The sequence below is a fragment of the Typha latifolia genome, chromosome 2 (genome assembly GCF_019914945.1).
Source record: "Typha latifolia isolate L0001 chromosome 2, TyphaL0001v2, whole genome shotgun sequence".
Classification (NCBI taxonomy): Eukaryota; Viridiplantae; Streptophyta; class Magnoliopsida; order Poales; family Typhaceae; genus Typha; species Typha latifolia.
The window spans coordinates 10,467,431-10,473,430 of record NC_133087.1 but is presented as its reverse complement, the minus strand read 5'-3'; positions in this window follow the sequence as shown (position 1 = coordinate 10,473,430).

The following is a 6,000-nucleotide window of genomic DNA, read 5'->3' as shown; positions in this document are numbered from 1 at the left end:
ATACCATTCACCCACAAAGCTTTTGGCACGGCTATCCCTAAATATGCATGCAGGGAGATTTTGGCTATCATATCTTCCATGGGCTGCTCCTTAGCTACTCCTCCTTGCTATCCAGCCACACCTTCATCTTCAGTGGCAATCTCATCCTCTATCTCCTCCAATCCGTCTATTAACATCATCAATCCCATCGGTTTAGCACAGCGATGTCCGGGTGCAAACTTCTCATCACAACGAAAGCATAGGCCTTTGGCTCTTCGTTCCTCCACTTGAGTAGGTGTGAGTGCTCATCCCAGACCTGTAGGTGCATACTTCACATCTTAGGAGGGCTTCAGGGGTGCTCGGGGAGACACCATTGCAGTTCTTGGTACGTCGGTAACATTTCCTGCCGCTATGGTTGGTTGAGCTACATTGCGGCTTCCTTGGCTCGCCCAGTTCCGTTTGAGGTGTAACTTCATGGCTTGATGTTTGTCTTCCATGAGTACTGCATCTTCGAAGGCCTCCTTTAAGGTTGTAGATCTTAAAGCCCTCACATCGGCTTGTATGTCTCCCCGCAGCCTGAAGATGAAAGTGCTACGAAGTTGCTGAATCCGTCCATGGGGTTGGCATCGGCTACTTATCCTCTCAAATTCTTCTTGGTATGCTCCAACCATGGTCATTTGCACCCTCTTTGCAAGGAGAGCATCAAAGTCTTCATACCCCGACGCTCCAAATTGTCGCGTGATATCGGCACAAAAGTCAGCCCAAGTTTCAATCGCCTCATGGGCATTGGCTGCTCGAAACCAATGAAGCGCCGCATCTTCAAGGTGGAAGCTTACAAGCGTCACCTTATATTCTTCCGCTATACCCTAGTAAGCGAAGAATTGTTCCGTCCTATACAACAAATCGATCGGATCCCCACCTTTGAACTTGGAATATTTGAGACGCACAAGTTGCACACGGATACCGTTATCTCGATCCGGATCATATCCCAGTCCTTGTCTAATCAGAGGAGGGTGCACCATGAATGGTTGATGATTCCTCCTTCGATTTTGGTTAACTCAATGCAGTTCCGGTTCGTATTGCCCTGCCCATAGATCTAGATCTCCAAGACAATCTCCATAGTGGTTCACTCGTCGGATGGGCTCACCTGCAACTGGGCCTGGTGGAACCATCCTTGCTTGCCTCTGCCCATAGGGTGGTGGCAGCAAGGGCTCTTGTGCTTGCAAATCCTGAACCGGTGGCGGCGGGTTCATGCGGGTGGACTCGCGTCGTGAGGTCGATGGTACATTTTTGTTCACTATGACTTCCCTTGTCACCTGTAATTCCCACATCATCTCTATCATTATTTGGTTGTTCATGGCCATTTGTTCGGAAAGGGACCCAAACATGGCTTGAATACTAGGCTCTTCCGTATTCAGGTTTGGTCGGACATTTCCGTGGGTGGAAGTCCCTACAATCGTTTCCCCCTCCTCTATTGGAGACATCTCATCTTCCTCATCTCACCCTGGAGCCATGGCTCTGCTTGTCGTCATAGGAAGCGCATGTCTAAGAAATGTGATACGATTCGGACTTCACTGAGGATGTATCGAGTATGGATACACTTTAAGGGTGTCTTTTATTCTTATTTTAGTATTTATTTCTTAAAAAAATAAGTTTTTTGGATGTCGCGTTCGAACGAGGGTGGAGTGCATTCGAACGCGGTTATGAATGCCTACATCACATCTAGAGAGTCTGAATTGTGCGTTCGAACGCGCTGTGAACGTCTGCATCGCATTCGCAAATCCAGAGAAGTGGGAAACAGGTGCGTTCAGTCATGCGTTCGAACGCCTGCATCGCGTTCGCAAATCCAGAGAAGAGCGAACTAGGTGCGTTCGAATGCGGTCGGCGAAAATGTATTGTTTAGGGTTAATTTTGAATTGTTTGCTTAGCCTCTAAAGGATGTGGATGGCAACCATAGAGTCATTATTGAAGAATTGAGTTTTGCCTTGCCTCCTTCGTCTTCTTTGCCCTGTTCTCTCGATCCCCGGCGATGCCGCTTCTAACCTTACTCGACCGGCCAATCACCCTAGTCCCTTATGGGTGGTCCTCTCCTCCCTCTTCTTCCAATATATCCAACACTTGCCCTAACCCTTTCATCACCATAACCCTTCCACCACCACTTTTTACCGGTGTCACCCCATTAATGTCGGTCCACCACCAACCACCATCATCTATGATCTCGTGCCTCCATCCACAGATCCTGATCAAACCCCCTAATATTCGTCCACTAATCGGATGATATCTCGAGATCCCCACATCCAATTCGCTTGAAAATAAATTTGTTGGAAAGCTCTTTTCTGGGGCTACAAAAAATTCAAATTTCACGAAGCTCCGATGGCAGCATCTTTCAAGATCTAATTTCAAAGTTTCATGCCAAAATCTATCCAGATCTGAGAATTGGAAGATATCGAACCTTAGCCAAAAGGGGACATCGTAACAAAATGGTGGCTCTGATACCAAGTTGATATGATCTCCCCTTGGGCTAAGGTTTGATCTATCCCATTTTTAGATCTGGACAGGATTTGATACGGAACTTTGAAAATAGATCTCGAAAGATACAGTCGTCGGATTAACATAAATGTTGTAGCCCCGAAAAAGGTCTTTCCAATAAATCTAGTTTCAGATGAATCGGATGGTGGGATCTCGAGATATCTTCTGATTAGTGAACGAACGTTAGGGGACCGTCTTTGGATCCGTGGATAGAGGCACGAGATCCTTGGTGATGGTGGAGGGTGGTGGATTGACGATAATTTGGTGGCACTAGTGAGTAAGTGGAGGTGGAAGGATTATGGATGATGGGGCAAGGTAATAATTAGATTAGAAGAAAGGGGAGGAGTGCGCGGGCCCCTAAGGGACTAGGGTGATTGTCCGGTCGACGGAGCTTAGAAGCGGCGATGCCGGAGAATGAGAGAATGAGATAGAAGAAGACTAAGGAGACAAGGGAAAAACTCAATTCATTCCATAATGATTCCATAGTTGCCATCCACACCTTTAGAGGCTAATCAAAGAATTCAAAAATGGCAATCATTAACCCTAAAATAGTAGATTTTCGTCGACCGCGTTTGAACCCGCCCGATTGTGTTTGAACGCACATTTTGCATTCTTTGTATGTGTGAATATGATGCAGGCATTCGCAAGCATGTTCGAACGCACATTTTGCACTCTCTGTTATTTGTGAATCGATGCAGGCGTTCACAAGCGCGTTCAATCGCACTCCACCCGCGTTTGAATGCAACATACAAAAAGCTTATTTTTCTATGAATTAAACACTAAAACAAGAATAAAAAATACCCCTAAAGTGTATCCATGCTCGAGACGACATCGGTGAAGTCCGAATCCTATCAATTTCAAGCCGCACATCGCTCATGCCTTCACTAATTGGGAGAAGTTTTTTGATGCGCTTTGTGTGCGTTTCGAACTCTCCAACTATGAAGACTTCCAAAGCCACCTTGATGAAGCTAAAGACCTCTGTAAGAGCCTATCAAGAGGAGTTCGAAAGAATTAGCAATCGAGTCCACGGATAGTCGGACTCTGCTCTTATAAGCACCTTCGTCTCCGGGCTTAGCTGTGATATCCAAGTGGAAGTCAAGGCGACTCGTCTTACTACTTTGTTGGAAGCCTTCTCGGTGGTACAAATGATGGAGGAAAAGATACGAGAGTTGAAGGCAATACACCAACCAAAGTGGACCACATTGGGCTCGACAACCATGAATCAAATGCCATGGAGCAACTCGAGACCACCAGCCTCTAGTGTGCCATATTAGGGATAGGCTTGGCCAAATCCAAGCAGGCTAGCCCCACCACGAACTGGACCAGATCCTCCTAAGGACCAGTCGAGGTTGACAGGTCGACGCTTCCTACTTGTGGAGATTGAAGATCGACACTCGAAGGGCTTATGCTTCTATTGAGACCAGTGCTTTGTACCGGGCCATAAATTTGCCAAACAGCCTGTTGCCGCCGTTATGCTCATGGAGGAGACGATCATAGATGATCTGGAGAGCGACATGGAGGACCAATCGCGGGAAGAGCATGGACAAACCGAAAAGGATAGACAATCGATAAAGCAACTATATAATGTTTGGAATCCAACATATCCAAATTTTAGTAACATCTAAGAGCTAGATTCTTAGGAATTTTCTTCGAAATTCACATCCTCAAATCTATGTAGAACCACCACCGATTGGATCAAACTGGTTCATAATAGAATATGTCTATTATAGTATTTACCTATTATTATGGAATAAATGGTTATATTCAAAAATAAATTTTTTTATTATTTTTTAAAGTGTAAGGGGGCAACTGTTAGGGAGAGTTTTACAATATTTTGTTGCTAGGTGCTTATAGTTGCGTATATCTAGCCAGTAGCTGCAATGTTAGCTTTAGCTATACGCCAAATATCTTATAGTGAATACCCTTTTAGGTAGAAAAATCGCCAAAACCCTAGCAGAGTATTCTAGTGGGTCGGTGCACCAATAGTTTCCTTTTTACTTATTAATATGGGCAGGCCTATTGGCTCATTATAAATATGCTAAGTGTCCTACTCTGCAACCTTAATTGCTTGCCCTATTCAGAGGTACTAAATTCAATGAAAGAGACATTGTTGCCATCCAAGATTAATCTCGGATACAAGATGAATAACATAGGTATTTTTCTTAGTCTTCTAGATTTATTATATTATTATTCATAATGGACCAACACAATAAAAAATATCTTATATTATCCATAATGGACCAACACAATAAAAAATATCTTATATTATTCATAATGGACCAACACAATAAAAAATTAATTTTTGTAACCATTTTTTCTTTTTAACCTAATTTATTATAGTATCCAAATATTTTCCTTCTTTTATAACAGACATTTATAATTGTTAGAATTTTCTCATTGATTAGATTAAGGTTATCTCATTGATTTTGATGAAAATTTTCTTATTGATTGAAATGAAGATATTTCATTGATTGAGATAAAATTTTTGTTATGAGATAGAACATTAGTTTTTAATATGATCACTCATAGCCATGAAGTTTGATGGGAGCTAGGTTACGTACGGTAGATTTGGTCTCTAAGTTGAATCACTCAATTTAGAAAATAGAAAAGTGACACCATTAATTTAGAGTGATTGAGAGTTTAGAAGAGCCAAAGCTAAAGTGAAAATAATAATAAAATTTAAGATGTGAACTTGAATACGAATGGCCGGAGATACGATAATCTTTTGAGTCCTTAGATTTTAATCTTTTATAGAGTTTAATTTGTATTTTGGATAGTATTATTTTATTCTTACGGTTTTATCATATTCTAAAACAATTTAGCGTATCATTTCAATTCAATTATTTTAATGTCAATATATTGAGGTATGTAGGATAATGTTTGGTTCAGCGAAAAGTTAAATCACAAACTTAAATCTACCATCGATTAGTAAAGTGGCCTAAACTGATCGACGGCAAGTCACCATGTGGGATCATTTTAGCATATTTAACAAGATCTGAAAGATCCTTTATTGTCAAGGCAAACTGAAGCAAACAAACAACTATATATTTTTTGTGCTGACCTGGGGTTCTTGAGATCACGATTCAAGCCTCAGGCTTATTTGGCAAAGCAGAGTACATACCGAACGTTCACAAGCTTTTCTCAACGAGTACATAGATCTAGCAATAGATACATGTCTTGTTTGAGGAGAAGCCAACATAGTAAAGCAACCTTAAACCTAGTATACTTAGCTGTTCTCTATACGAGAGAGATCTAGCAATAAATATACGTACATCTATTATTCAAGCCCCACTCAACAACTCGGAACCTTCACTCCGCACTGAGCAGCCACCTGCCGTCCTCTTCGGATGTAGCCGCTTAAGCTCGGGTTCTTAGCATACTGGCAGAAGCAAGACTTTTGCGAGTTCAGCGCGGCGCAGCAGGAGGAGGAGGGCGGAGAAGAGGTCAAGATCGCGCCGGCGCACGAGCTCAGTTGACTGACGTCGCAAGTGG